Source organism: Canis aureus, chromosome 24, assembly GCF_053574225.1.
Source record: "Canis aureus isolate CA01 chromosome 24, VMU_Caureus_v.1.0, whole genome shotgun sequence".
Lineage (NCBI taxonomy): Eukaryota > Metazoa > Chordata > Mammalia > Carnivora > Canidae > Canis > Canis aureus.
Genome location: NC_135634.1, coordinates 11,915,094 through 11,930,613, shown reverse-complemented (window position 1 = coordinate 11,930,613; position 15,520 = coordinate 11,915,094). Strand labels below are relative to the sequence as shown.

The window sequence follows — 15,520 nt, the reverse complement described above, 5'->3', positions numbered from 1 at the left end:
CTCTTCTGTTCACAATTTTTAAAAAAGATTTATTATTTATTTATTTGATAGAGGGAGAGAGAAGCGCAGGCAGAGGGAGAGGGAGAAGCAGGCTCCCCACTTAGCAGGGAGCCCCTTGCAGGACCCCATCCCAAAACCCAGAGCTGAAACCAAAAGTCAGCTGCCCAACTGACTGAGCCACCCAGGTGCCCCTTCACAATTTCTAAATCTAAGCATAACTAAATGTTAAAATGGGATTTGTTCGGAATAGACTGTTGGGAACTGTCCCAGCTTGGGACCTCTGAGGGGCAGATGCCAAGAAGGATTAGATGTGCAAAGGGATGTTGAGGAGACACCTGTGTAAGGTGGTGCAGAAGGGAGGAGGATGTTGGCATGTAAGTGAGGACAGTCTTTAGACTGTGATGCAGGGCTGATGCCTGTGAAAAGATAGAAGGGGGAAGATTAGGTGGGAAAAGCTTTAGGAGTGTAGCAGTATCCTGAGAGAGCCTTGGCAGGGTGATGGGGACTTCTGGAACAGAGGCGGAGCATTAAGATCATTCTCCATTAGGCAGAAATGGCTCAGTGCTAGAGCTCCCACTGTGCTCGGCCATGCAGGGGGACGGATGTATGACCTTGGTGCGAGTGCTGTGGTAGATCAGAAGGTGTAATAGCCAGAGGCTGTCAGCTATACTCTGGAGATATGAATGTCATGCCTCCATGGCTGACACAGAGATGCCTCCACATTTTAAAGATTTAACAAAAATTTTATTTGAGAGAGACAATGCTCACAAATGGGGGGGGGGCAGAGAGAGAGGGAGAGGGAGAAGCCAGCTCTCTGCTGAGATCATGAGTTGATGTAGGACTCCATCCCAGGACCCTGGGATCATGACCTGAGCCAAAGGCAGATGCTCAACTGACTGAGCCACCCAGGCACTCTCCACATTTTAAATAGGGGCATTGCATCATCCTCATGGGATTTACTGAGTAAAGGATCTGCTGTTTAAAGAAAGGGGACAGTGATCCAGAGAGAAAGTTGGCAATGAGAATTATAGGGAGCTGTGAGGGAGCGTGGTGGGGGGAGTAGTCAGCTACTCTATGCAAAGAAAGGCAGCTTCTGGAGAACTGCGGGGAGAACTTGGCAGGTTGGGGACGTGCTTGAACCCAGAGATGGCTGCTTGAACCCTACATTAGAAGCTTCAAGGAGAGAGACTCATCAGAGCCTACGACCAGCGAAAGGCGGGGAGGTGTGTACTACATGGCAAGCGACCTGTGCTTGTAGTTCGACGGCGAAGTTGTCAAGTGATTTCTGTGGGTCAGCACGGAAGCTAGCTAGGTCAGCCTGCCAGAGCACAGTGACCCCACAGGAGGTCTGGGTAAGACCATCAGAGAAGAGGCTGAGCTGGAAGCCAGGGCCAGCGCGTGGTTCCGGAGAGCTTCCCGGCCTTGCTGTCCTGGCGGAACCAGCCTCCACAGAGCTGCCTGGGAGGACGCAGAACCAAGGAGGCGAAGAGGTTTCCCTCTCCCATGCAGACTTCTCGGTTTGGGTGGTACCCAGCTGGCAGGTGCTGGGCGGGGAATGGGGAAGGTTTCAGTGGAATGAGACTAAAGTTTTGATTTGGGTTGGGCTGGACTTTTTAACACTGGAGAATCAGCCTGTTTACTAACACTTAACAGCGGCAAGGCAAAGCTGTGAAAACTGTCCTAGATTCTTCCAAAGGGGAAGGGAGAGCTGACAGAATGATTTCAAAAGACAGTGTGGAAAAAAGGTGCTACTTCGCGATCCCCGGTCACCAAGTCGTTCAGCTTGTTTAAAAAGCTAACTTGTATAGAACACTATAGGTAACATGGTAGTTTGGAAAAAGACACCCTTAAAAGAAAGAAAAGAAAAGAAAAGAAAAGAAAAGAAAAGAAAAGAAAAGAAAAGAAAAGAAAAGAAAAGAAAAACAAGCCCTAAATGGCACAAGGGGCAACATCACGGTTTCATTTTTTTTAATAGTAAACATTTGTTCCACTGCGGCTGAGCCAGAGGAGGAAGTTCTCTGATCTCAGTTGCCTTTTCAAACCTTCCAGGTGCGTTCCTAGGGAAGCCGGGGGCAGTTCGGGTAGGGCTGGAAAGGTCTTGGAGAAGTCCATGCGTCTATTTATGAGAGTGGCCAAGCTCTCTGCAGGCCCGCAGTATCAGGCACACAAGCACCGGCTTCTAGGACACGCCTGCCTTTTCTGCAGCCATTACCAGAGATTAGCTTTGGGTCCTTGTGAATCAGGAATCCTACTGCCCCCCCCCGACCCCCCAAGTTTTTCCCACTTCGGATCCCAGATTCCTCCTGCTGCCCGGAATTCGAATCTTGTCTCTCTCTTCCGTCCCAAGAGGAAAAACAGCGGATCCCGTTCTCGGACGCCGCCTCGGTCCTACTCCGTCCTTCCCCGGGGCCGCGGGGACCCTCGCGGCCCCGCGCCCCCGCCCGCCCCCGCCCGCCCCCGCCGCCGCCGGCCCGGAGCCCAACGCGGCGCGCACGGAGGCCCCGCGGCCCGCAGAGGGCGCTGCGGCTCCCCGGCGGCGCGGCTGCGGTCGGCGGGGCCGGGGCCGGGAGGAGGCGCCCGGGCCCCGGCGTGTGCGTCTCGGGGCGGCCGGGAGGGGGTGCGCGCCTCTGCCGCCCCGCGCCGCCCTCCCGCGCCCGCCCGCTCGCCGCCCCGCGCTGTCCCCGCCGCCCGCCCCCGCCCCCGCCAGCGCCGCGCGCTCCGAGCCTCGGGCTTCGCCGCCGCCCGCCCCGCCGCCCGTCTTTGTCCGGGAGAGGCGGCCGGAGCAGCGGTGGCCGCGGCGGCCGAGCCGGGCGTGCTGTCGGCGGGCGCCGGCCGCGGGCCCCGGAGGTCGGGAAGCGCCCGCCGCGGGGGCGGAGGCGGAGGCCTGGGCGGTGCCCGCGCGAGGTGCGTGCGGGGGCGGGGCCGGGGCGACGGTGCGGGCGAGCGCGCTGCAGGTGCGGGGGCGTCCCCGGCCGCGCCGCCTCCGCGGGCCTCTGGGGCAAGTTTGCCGCGCCCCTCCCCGCGGCCGACCTCCGTGGCCCGCCCGCCGCGTCCGGACCTGTCGCTAAATAGAAAACTCGAGCTGGAAGAGGCGGCGGAGGGAGCGGAGGAGGCAGCGCGTCGGCCGCGGGCCGGGACGGAGCCCCGTTGAGGGCAGCGGCGGCCTCTTGGACGGCTGCCCCGCTCTTCCCACCAGGTGAGCGAGTCGGGCCGGGGCCACGCCCGCCGGCAGGTGGCCGAGTCGGGGTGACGGCAGCCGGGCTCGGAGCCGCGCCGCGCCGCGTTTACCTGGCTTTTCTGTGCTCGCGGCACTTCTTCCTTCCTGCCCGCACCACCTGCTCGGGCTGAGGTCTGGCAGCTCATTTGGCGCCTTCGCTGCTGCCAGGTCAAGCGTCCTGTTTCGGGAGGGGTAGGTGAGCGGACCCGAGTCCTTCCCTCCGCCTCCAGCTTCGGGTAATTTGTTCTGTGCCTTCGTCTTAATTTAGTATGGATGTGTTATTTCCTTTGAGCTTTAGGATGATAAAGCAGTGAAGCGGTTTGCTACATCCATTTTTTTCCCCTTCTCATTCTGAGCCTGTGCACAGAGGAATTTCAGGCACAGAAGTGATGTTACTACCGTTCTATTTTAAATACAAACATGGAAAGAAGTACTCTTGGCAGGGTACCAAAGGCGCCTGTACTCTCTGTTATATAAGTACTTCAAAAAATAGTTGCTCATTGGTAAAGTTATAATAGTGATTACCAGAGCACCTGAGGAGAAGGGTTGAAGAGAAGTCAAAACTATTTTCAACCCCAACTTTACTTGAAGAGAAGCATGGTCTTAGCTTGAGGGATCCTTCAAGATGATCTAGGGAGGGCGCGTCCTTTGAACTCATTAGACAGAATTGCAAAGCATTAAAAAGTAAAAGAGGTTCTGTAAAGGCTATTGAGAAACTTCGTGAAAAATTTTGACTACTTATTGATAGAAATAAAAACAGAAGATCCCACAGATCTCTCTTATGGCTTTCAAACTACTGAATGATTTTCTTTTTATATCTGGTAGAGACTTAGTAATTTTGAGCTATCGGTTATTAAAGATCCCTCCTCACTAAAACTTCTTGTATCCATGGTTATTTTCTTTTCAGGTAAGAAGAAGACAAAAATAGAAAACGTCGGAAATTCTGATGTCTAGGCACCCCTTCTTGTGCCCCCACCTTAGTATTCCTATCTGTTTTTAATTTATATTATCATGGTTTGGGGCGATGCTGAGGCATTTGAAATGTTAAAAGCTCTCTTGCTGATTCTTGTGCAGCCAGGGCTGAGCCCCATTGGGGAGCACTGCTCCTTTTAATTTTATCACCTTTTAGCCCAACATGTGGCTTCAGTGGTGTAAGGTAAATAAAAAAAAAAAAGTGGTTAAAATTTGGGGGAGGTTATGCCTAGATGGCTCAGTTAGTTAAGCATCTGCCTTTTCTCAGGTCATGATCTCGGGGTGTTGGAATTGAGCCCCACATCAGGTTCCCTGCCCAGCGGGGATTCTGCTTCTCCCTCTTTCTGCTCCTGCTCTCTCTCTCCATCTCCCTCAAATAAATAAAATCTTTTAAAAAATGGGAAAGAAAAACAGTATTGGGAAGATGTGTCGAAGAATTATAGTATGTGCACTTTTGTATTGTATCCAGAGGTCTTCCTTGATTATTTTTTAAGCCTGCAGAAGTCCTTGTTGTTTCTCAGAGACCCATAATTCCAAGTAAAATATGTAGAGGAGTCCTAAGTGGGACATTTCTTTGTGCCGAGGTAATAGTGAAGTTGAGTAGTAGTGTCAGGGTTTTTGCTTCTGGGTGCACGAAAAGATAATCCAGCCTTATTAAAAAAATCTAATTAAAAACTTAATGTAGACTAGTAAATTAAGTGTGAAAAGCTTTTTATTATTTTTAAGGTTGGAAATAGACCTGGCTGCTGACTCAGGGTTTTCTGTCTACCTTATGTAATTTCAAATATTCAGCTCTTATGGGTGGTTTATGAAGGCTTATGTAAGAACTATGCTTTTTCATACTCTGTTCAACTCTGTGTTTTGGCTATTACATAATTGACACAGTACTAGATTGTTAGAGCCCAAATAGGGGAAGGATGCACAACCCCAGGCCGGCACATGGACTTTTATAATGAATTGTGGCTGCCAAATTAGAGGGAACGGCAGGGATGGAGGTTTGTGAAAGAGAGATAAGAATAGCATCTAGAGGATTGATGTAATAGAACGCTGTTAAGCTTAGCGGTTTTCTAGAGATTTTAATGCTGCGGTATAAACCGCTCTAGTCTTTTATTTCTCCCAGCAGAGGCGGATTTACTGGGAAGCTAATGAATCTTAAACTTCAGGGCCCCTCACACAGGTTTCTTCCGAGCCCCTGGAAAGCCACTAGCAATGAGTTCACATGGTCATACCTAATTTTGTGTTTGCATTTTAGATTTTTTAAAAATAAGGATGACACTCTCTCCACCCCCCTGCCTCCCATCATATAAATGTAATGCTCTGCAAACTTGGAATCTCTTCTGGCTCTCAATTATTTTTGAATGTTAAGTTAACTTGTAAAAATGCTTTTTCTCCTTTTAACATCCCCAGTCTTCCGAAAAGACAAAATTTGAAATCTGGCCAATGGTGTAGTTGACCTACTGAAAAAGAGCAAAGTGCTATAACCTAGGGCTGTGTGGAGCTACTGAGATCAGGTGGTTACCTGGAGAACCAACTCTTTGCCTTGTGATTTTGCACAAATGGGGCTTTTTTTGGACCTGGGTGTAAGTCGGAGGTGGAGAAAAGCCAGGGGGAGGGGAAGGCAGGAAAGTGGGTTAAAGCCCTTCCACATCTCAGAGGCGGGCTGCTGAGGGGGAGAGAAGAAAAAATTAACTACCAAAGGAGGCTTCGTTAATAAAAAGTTAATAAGAACAGATAACATCAGCTCCATTAGGAGATCTTTTTGTAAACTCGTTAGGATCTGTCTCTAATATGAATTTTAAACAGAGGGCAAACTTAGGGCTGGAAAATATTCTGTGACAAACAAGTGCATGTCAGGAGGGACTCTGTTATGAACTGTTGACTTGACCTGTTAGCCTGATTGTGTCCACTGCAGGAATGTTCGAAAGGGGCTTGTTGAGAGGAGGGGAGGATTGTCCCTTTTCCTTCGACACGATTTCTACTTCCTATCTGAATTCAGATGCCTTCAGATCTTATCATCTTCATCCCTTTCTCACCAACCCTTATACCCATCCATCCAACCATCCCTCACTCCCCCAAACGGACTCTCTCTCCTTGACCAAACCTTAGTGGTTTGGGAGGACTGGGAGGACTCCTCTTGACCTCAGCCTCAGCCTGTAAGAACTGCAACTTTTACTACACTATTCCCTACCACACCCCCCCACCCCCAATACACACACTAAGACACTTGACAAAGTCTAAAATGGCTTCTAGCAGCCTCAGGCATGTTTCTGGGATGACCCAGCCCTCCTTGAGTTCCTGTCTGGAAAAGCCCAAGGCTGCCAAAAGGATTTACCCTTTGTATCGGCCAACACTTGATTGTGGGCCCCTGACTTCCCTTTCATTGAGTGGTTATTAGAAAAACTTAAAATCATCCTTTCTCTGTCCCTCTGAGATGGGGATGTATCTCCTACAGGTCAGGAGTGTCTTTCCCAAAGATCTGAAAGCCTTTCCTTTGAATCGATCGTAATCATTAGGGGAGGATAGGGCCTTGGTCTCCCAGTCTCTGGGGGAGCCTGACTTTGGCAGTGCCAGTTAGCAGGCTCAGATGGCCTAATTGTCCTGACATTGAGCAGCCACCCTACCCACCTCCTTGACTTGTTCCCCCTCCTTTTTCCCCCATTCTTTTTTTAAGACACCCAGTTACCTCTACATGGATTGAAGGTAAGTTCTATACTGAAGTCTCTTTCCTCTTTTGCAGGGTGTACTGAATAAATTCTGTCTCTACTACTCTTAGTGTCCAGCTTTGTTTTTCTTTAAGCCTCCACTACATGCTCTAGAGTCTAGTCTATTTGTGCCAGAAGCTGTTCTAGGCATTAGGTATTACAGAGCAGTGAACAAAACAGGAAAACTGTGCCCCTGAGGAACTCAGAGTACAATGGATAAATTTAAATAAATATTCAGTATATCAGGTAGGGATAGTGCTGCAGAGAAAAGTAGATCCTAGAAGGAATATATGGCAAGAAATCTCCTAAAGGAGATGGAAGAATGAGCCATATGGATGGATATCTGGGGAGGAGCATTTTGCTCATTGGGGAACAGGTAGCGTAGGGCCCTCAGACCAAAGCTCTACTGGCACATGGGAGGAGCAGCAGGGAGTCTGGTGGTGCAGGCAGTTGTGAGGGATGCTAATCCTGATGGCCAGCGCTTCCCCACAACAGCAGCCTACCTCTGTAATTATGCAGTGGTGGTTTCTTGGGCCTACCCTAGGTCATTCCTCTGTAGCAACCTGAGGCTGTGTCAGGCAAGTGATGGTGTTGCTCTTGGGACTCTGGGTGGTGTGGTGGCTTGGGACTGGTTGCAGCTGAGCCTCTTAGGGACATGGAATCCAGTCTACACCATTACATGAACTGGGAGTTGGAGGGACATTGTTTGTCTTCATTGATGGTTCCTATTGCTTTTGTTATAAGAAAGGGGCCAGTAGGAAAGTTGCTTTTCTGCCTAGGTTCCCTGCAGTCCCCTAGGAACAAATAGAACTGCGCTAAGGATATTGACAATGGGAACCATACTACTGTTTCTTAGGGAATGTGGAAATGTTGAGAATCTAGAGCAACTTCTGAGGTGAAACTGAGCTGGAGAGAACCCTGTGGCTTAAAGGCATCTGGATTTAGTTAGGTTTTGAGGAGGGAGAATTGCTCTTTGGCTGATGAGGCTCCCATATGCCCAGAAGCTGCCCTATAGCTAGTAACCAAAACATACACTGTTTACATACGGCCATTAAAGGTAAGTCAGTGGTGTATGTGGTTAGGGCTAAGCCAGCATTAATGACAAGTGGATATTGACTTTGGGAACTTTGACTCACCAGCAGAAATGAAAAGCCAACATGGTGTATTAGCTTCTATAAAGACTATAATAAGGGAAATAAATTTGTGCAGAAACAGGCTAATATTGGTACAGTGATTTTAAATGCGTTACAGAAGTGCAGTGGTAAAAGCATGGAGTATAGAGCTGTGGATTACAAAAAATGACAATAAAACAGCAGAAGCAAATAATGAACACTTAATAGGGAAGTTAAATTTCCACACTTCACCAGACAATTACTGTAGAGTACTAATCCAAAAACCTAATATGAATACTATCTTTGTTTGATCCCAGTATAGGAGAAGTAATTTCAAATCATCTAGAATTATCTTTGTATTAAGCTCTTTGAAACTACTCACTCAAAATAGCTTCTCAAGACAGGTAGTCTTTCTCCACAACAGTTGTCTTAGGTTGGAAATGTTGCCACGTACTAAGCCAAACACATTTTTTTTTTTTGGTACCTAATTCTTATATTTCTATCAATTCTTTTCTGGAGATGACAATTTAAGAACTGAAATCATGTAAAAGAATACTTCGGTTGAAATTAATATTTGTAAGCCTGATGCTTTTCTGTTAGTGTTGCATTAATATCTTAGGAAATTTGTATGGCAGACATACCAAACTTTACATATAAATTCTACAGACTCCAACAAGTATTTCTTTTTAAAAAATCCACGTTGTTTTAGTTTAACTGGCAACTACTAATGAGCTTTATGCTGAGAGCTAATATGCCTCTACTAGAAGACTTAAGTTAGTTTAAAATAACTACTTTGTGCTCTACCCCTAAACTTCACACTGAAATTTTTCTGCGGATTTTGGGATTATCATTTTGACAACAGACCAAGATATTGTAATGAAATATAAAAGTGAATTAGAGCTAATATCTCAGTTTGGACAATGTGATCTGGAAATGACCTTTCTTTATGGTTGAGATTAGAGAGAGGCTAGTCAGACACTTGCCTCAGGTGTGGAATGTAAAGGAGTATCAGAAAACTGAGCAATAAAAATAAATGATATTTTAATGAAATTTAAAAAATAATAAGTGCAAAAATTCATGAGCAAAATACCAAATTTTTAAAAAGACAGGATCGGTGTTATTGATTTTTCCTTTGGTGACAGTCTCTAGTATGGCATGGCACAGCATTGTTACTGATCATGTCTTACTTTAAAATTTTGACATTCATATATTTTTTTAAAAAAATATTTATCTCAGAACCACATCTGGAATGTTAGAGTAAGGACTTTCTATAAATCTTCTCCAAAATAACAGTGAGTACAAAATTTCACTGAGGCAAATACTGTCAAAATAAACTATTTTAGAACTTCGGAATTGAATCCAAGAGTTTTGGCAATTCAAGAAGCATTTATTCAAGAAAAAACACTGACTTTCAGAATAGTGAACTTTGTGGCATTTACTTTTGTCACTCTTTTTTTTAAGTTCAATTAGCCAACATATAGTACATCATGGGTTTCAGATGTAGCATTCAATAATTTATCAGTTGCGTATAACACCCAGTGCTCGTCACATCATGTGCCCTCTTTAACACTCATCACCCAATTACCCCATCCCCCCACCAACTTCCCCTCCGGCAACCCTTAGTTTGTTTCCCAGAGTTAAGAGGCTCTCATGGTTTGTCTCCCTCTCTAATTTCTTGCCATTCTGTTTTCCCTCCCTTCCCCTATGATTCTCTGTGCTGTTTTTTTAATACTCCACATATGAGTGAAACCATATGATAATTGTCTTTCTCTGATTGACTTATTTCACTCAGCGTAATACTCTTCAGTTCCACCCATGTCAATGTAAATGGTAAGTACTCATCCTTTCTGATGGTTGAGTAATATTCCATTATGTATATGTACTACATCTTCTTTATCCATTCATCTGTTGATGGATATCTTGAGTCTTTCCACAGTTTGGTTATTATGGACATTGCTGCTATGAACATTGGGGTGCAGGTGCCCCTTTGGATCACTACATTTGTGTCTTTTGGATAAATACCTAATAGTGCAATTGCTGGGTTATAGGGTAGCTCTATTTTTAACTTCTTAAGGAACCTCCACACTGTTTTCCAGAGTGGCTGTACCAGCTTGCATTTCCATGAATAGTGTAAGAGGGTTCCCCTTTCTCCTCATCCTTGCCAACAATTGTGGTTTTCTGACTTGTTAATTTTAGCCATTCTCACTGGTGTAGTGGTATCTCATTGTGGTTTTGATTTGTATTTCCCTGATGGCAGGTGATGTGGAGCATTTTTTATGTGTCTGTTGGCCAGTTGTATGTTGTCTTTGGAGAAATGTCTGTTTATGTCTTCTGCCCATTTCTTGACTGAATTATTCATTTTTTGGGTGTTGAGTTTGATAAGTGCTTTATAGATCTTGGATACTAGCCCTTTATCTGATATGTCATTTGCAAATATCTTCTCCCATTCTGTAGTTTGCCTTTCAGTTTTGTTGACTTTTCTAAAAGCTTTTCATCTTGATGAAGTTGCAAGTTCATTTTTGCTTTTGTTTCCCTTGCCTTTAGAGATATGTCTAACAAGAAGTTGCTTCTCTCCTCTAGGATTTTGATGGATTCCTGTCTCACATTTAGGTTTTTTGTCCATTTTGAGTTTATCTTTGTGTATGGTGTAAAAAAAATAGCCCAGTTTCTTCTGCATGTGGCTGTCTGATTTTCCCAACACCATTTATTGAAGAGGCTGTCCTTTTTGCATTGGATATTCTTTCCTGCTTTGTCAAAAATTAGTTGGCTATAGAGTTGAGGGTCCATTTCTAGGTTCTCTATCCTGTTCCAGTGATCTGTGTGTCTCTTTTTGTGCCAGTACCATACTATCTTGATGATTACAGCTTTGTAATATAGCTTGAAATCTGGCATTGTAATGCCACCAGCTTTTGTTTTCTTTTTCAACATTCCTCTATTTGGGGTCTTTTGTGGTTCCATACAAATTTTAGGATTATTTGTTTCAGCTCTATGAAAAGTGTCAATGGTATTTGATAAGGATTGCATTGAATGTGTAGAATGCTCTGGGTAGCATAGACATTTTCACAATATTTATTCTTCCAATCCATGAGCATGGAATGGTTTTCCTTTTTCTTTGTGTCTTCCTCAATTTCCTTCATAAGCATTCTGTAGTTTTTAGATTATAGATCCTTTACCTTTTTGGTTACATTTATTCCTAGGCATCTAATGGTTTCGGGTGCAATTGTAAATGGGATCCATTCCTTAACTTTTCTTTCTTTCTTTTTTTTTTAAATTTTTATTTATTTATGATAGTCACACAGAGAGAAAGAGAGAGAGGCAGAGACATAGGCAGAGGGAGAAGCAGGCTCCATGCACCGGGAGCCCGACGTGGGATTCGATCCCGGGTCTCCAGGATCGCGCCCTGGGCCAAAGGCAGGCGCTAAACCGCTGCGCCACCCAGGGATCCCTTAACTTTTCTTTGTTAAGTCTCATTGTTAGTGTATAGAAATTCACATGATTTCTGTGCATTGATTTTGGTATCCTGCCAATTTGCTGAATTCCTGTATGAGTTCTAACAATTTTGGGGTGGAATCTTTTGAGTTTTCCACATAAAGTATCATGTCATCTGTGAAGAGTGAAAGTTTGACTTCTCCTTTGTCAATTTAAATGCTTTTTATTTCTTTTTGTTGTCTGATTGCTGAGGCTAGGACTTCTAGTATTGTGTTGAACAACAGTGGTGAGAGTGGGCATCCCTGTCGTGTTCCTGACCTTAGCGGGAAAAACTCTCAATTTTTCCCACTGAGAATGATATTCACTGTGGGCTTTTCACAGATAGCTTTTATGATGTTCAGGTATGTTCCCTCTATCCCTACACTGTGGAGGGTTTTAATCAAGTAAAGATGCTATATTTTGTCAAAGGCTTTTACTGTATCAATTGAAAGGATCATATGGTTCTTATCCTTTCTTTTATTGATATGATGTATGATGCTGATTGATTTGCGAATGTTGAACCATTCTTGCAGTCCAGCAATAAATCCCACTTGGCCATGGTGAATAATCCTTTTAATATACCGTTGGATCCTATTGGCTAGCATCTTGGTGAGAATTTTGGCATCATGTTCATAAGGGATATTGGTTTGTAATTCTCTTTTTTGATGAGGTCTTTGTCTGGTTTTGGAACTTTGTGGCAGTAACTTTTTGTGGCATTTTGTGGCATTTAAACTTACTCTCATTACCTCTTTCTAGGCATAAGCCTTGAAAACTAAAAGCTAGTGGAAGGGTCAGAACGGAATCTGAAGTTTTCAAAATACCCATTTTCAAAAAACTGTCATTTTAGGACCTGTCTGGCAGCTACTGAAAACCTCCATTCTCAGAGCTTGTTTTTATTTTACCTGACTCAGAACTCATTCTGTGTGAACAGCCTTAGGCTATTTGTTAAAAAACAATCAGCAGCAGTTGTTTAACATTGCAGGTGCCTGAGGTGACTAAACCAGTTAGGATTGACAAGGGCTTGACCAAAAAACTTAAAGGAATAATTGGGATAGGAGATATCCATGGGATTTGAAAAGCTTTGATGTATCTTTTGGAATGTGTACATGTGCAGTTTTATACATGTGGCCAAGAAAGACTTGAAAAAGCCAAATATATCCCTCTGGATGACACTGAAGCTCTACAAAAACAGGAAGAAAAGGCTAAGGCAGAGTTGTAAACTGCATATCAGAGCATAGAAAGCATGTGTGAACACACACAAACAGCTCCTCAGCAAAAGTTGTGAAACATACTGGTTCAAAGCATTTAAGAACATTTCTGTTTTATCATCAGCTGACCGCTAAAGCAAACTGAGCAGAGACTTAAGCAGCTATATATGATAAACAGACTTTATAGAATTATTCCAAGGAATAGTCAAAGAGCATTATCATTAACAAAAACAACAAACAGTAACAACCTTTATGGAGAGTAGAATATGATTTTCATAGTTGCCATGTTATTTGAAATCTAGTTTTCAACACACAATGCAACAAAACAGGAAAATGTAGTCCATACACAGGGAAAAAAGCAAAATGTGTCCCTGAGAAAGTCCACATATTGGATTTATTAGATAAACATTTTAAATCAGTGATTTTCAATGTGTTTAAGGAGTGAAAGGAATTCATACCTAAAGAATTAAAGGAAAGTATGAAAATGATGTCTTACCTAATAGGGAATATCAATAAAGAGAGAGAAATTACAACAAAGGAAAAAACAGAAATTCTAGAGTTGGAAAGTACAATGATTGAAATGAATAAAAAATGACTAGATGGGTTCAACAATAGACTTAAACTGGCAGAACAAAGAATTAGTGAGCTTGGAAGTTAATCAATTGAAATTCTAGAATTTTTTTTTTTTTTTGCATAATGGAAGTCCCAGAAGGAAGAGAGAGAAAGAAACAGAATACTTGAAGAAACAATGTCCAAAAACTTGCCAAATTTCATTTAAAACATTACCCTGCATATCCATGAATGTCAGTGCATTCCGAATAGGATAGACACAGAGATCTACACTCAGTCAAGTTGTCAGAAAAAAAAAAGTAGCTAGAGAGAAGTGAATAATGGCGTATAAGGGATCCTCAATAAGATTAACAGCTAGCTTTTCTTCTGAAATCATGGAAGCAGAAGGTAGTAGGATGACATCTTCAAAGTGCTGAAAAAAAAAGACCAATCAAGAATTCTATATACAGCAAAACTATCCATCAAAGAAAAATTAAGACCTCTCAGTAAAAACAGATAATTTGTCACTAGCAGACTTCCTTACCAAAAAAAAAAAAGCAAAGGGAATCTTTTTAGTTGTAACAAAAAGAAATGTAAACAATAGCTCAACTACATAGAAGAAATAAAAAGTATCATTAAAGGTAATTACATAGGTAAATATAAAAGATAGCATAAACCACTAAGAAAATAACTTAAAAAATATATAGTGAAAGAGACAATAGGGGGATTAAGATGTTATAATAAAATATTTAACATAAAAGAAGGCAGTAATGGAGGAATATAGGAACAAAAAGGTATAAGATATTTAGAAAACATAATCAAATGGCAGATTTAAATTTTACCAGTAATTAGGTATAAATGGACTAAACACTCCAATAAAAAGGCAGAGATTTGCAGAATGAATAATCATGATTATAGACCCACTTTATATTTAAACACAAATAGTTTGAAAGTAAAAGGATAATAAGCCTGAAAGAACTGGAGTGGCTATCCCAATGTTGGAGAAATTGACTTGAGGTAAAACATTATTATAAAGGATAAAGAAAGTCATTATGTATGGATAGAAAGGTCAGTTTACCAGGAAGACATTACAATTACAGATATATACACACATAACATCCGATTCCAAAATATATGAAGCAAAAACTGACAGAATTGAAGGGAGAAATAGAAAATTCAACAATAACAGTTGGAAATTTTAATATCCCACTTTGAATAATGGATTGAAACCAGGCAGAAGTTCAGCAAGGAAGTAGAAGATTTGAACAACACTAAAAACAAACTAGAACTAACAGACGTTCAGAGAACTCTGTACTTAACCAGAGCAGAATACACATTTTTCTTTTTTTTTTTTTTAGAATACACATTTTTCTTAATTGCATTTAGAAATTCTTCAGAACAGACTATATTAGACCATAAATGTATAATAGGCCATGGAATAAGTTTCAGTAGTTTTATTTATTTTAATTTTAAGTTTTTAAAAGATTTTATTTATTCATGAGAGACACAAGAGGCAGAGACATAGGCAGAGGGAGAAGCAGGCTCCCTGATGTGGGGACTCGATTGCAGGACCCCAGGATCACTAGTTGAGCCAAAGGCAGACACTCAACCACTGAGCCAGCCAGGCACCCCAATGATTTTAAAAGTATAGAAATCATACAAAGTGGAATGATCACAGTGGAATGATATAGAAATCAATAGTAGAAGGAAATTCAGAAATTCACAAAATGTGGAAATTAACACACTTTTAAATAGCCAGTGAGTCAAAGAAGAAACAAGGAAAATTAGAACATATTTTGAGGTGAATGAAAGCAAAAACATAACATACTAAAACTTATGTGATGAACGAAATTGATACTTAGAAATTTATGTGCATGCCTGTATTAACCAAAGAAAAAAGCCAGTAAAATGAAAAGACAACCCATGGAATGGAAAAAATGTATTTACAAACCATATATCTGAGAAGAGGTTAATATCCAAAATATATAGAGAACTCCTACAACTCAATAGGAAAAGCAAACAATCCAATTTTAAAAATAGGCAAAGGATCTGAATAAACATTTTGCCAAAGAAGATGTGAGTGGCCAACAGACACATGAAAAGGTGCTTAGCATAACAAATCATTAGGGAAGTGCAAATCAAATATCACAAAAGTCTGTTAGAATGGCTGACATTAAAAAAAAAGATAAATGCAAGAATGTGGAGAAAAGGAAATGTGCACTGTTGGTGAGAATGTATATTGGTACAGTCATTATGGAAAACAGTTTGGAGATTCCCCCAAAATTAAAATAG

At 42.6% G+C, this 15,520-nt stretch overlaps 1 protein-coding gene and 1 long non-coding RNA gene across 8 annotated transcripts in view; one reads left to right on the top strand and one right to left on the bottom strand.

The window, feature by feature from the left end:
- The window catches only part of LOC144295773 (uncharacterized), a 44,569-nt gene extending 40,980 nt beyond the window's left edge, over positions 1-3,589 (bottom strand). The window contains exon 1 of the long non-coding RNA XR_013362876.1: positions 3,289-3,589. This is a non-coding gene — a long non-coding RNA (uncharacterized LOC144295773). The remainder of the gene's footprint in view (positions 1-3,288) is intronic.
- MTUS2 (microtubule associated scaffold protein 2) overlaps positions 2,950-15,520 on the top strand; it is a 593,760-nt gene continuing 581,189 nt past the window's right edge. For 5 of the 7 annotated variants that reach the window (XM_077868251.1, XM_077868248.1, XM_077868249.1 and 2 more), the window contains exon 1: positions 2,956-3,196. The gene's annotated coding sequence lies outside the window, so the exon portion shown is untranslated. Of the gene's footprint in view, positions 3,197-15,520 lie in introns of all 7 variants that reach the window. The other 2 variants (XM_077868254.1, XM_077868253.1) reach the window with 2 other exon arrangements.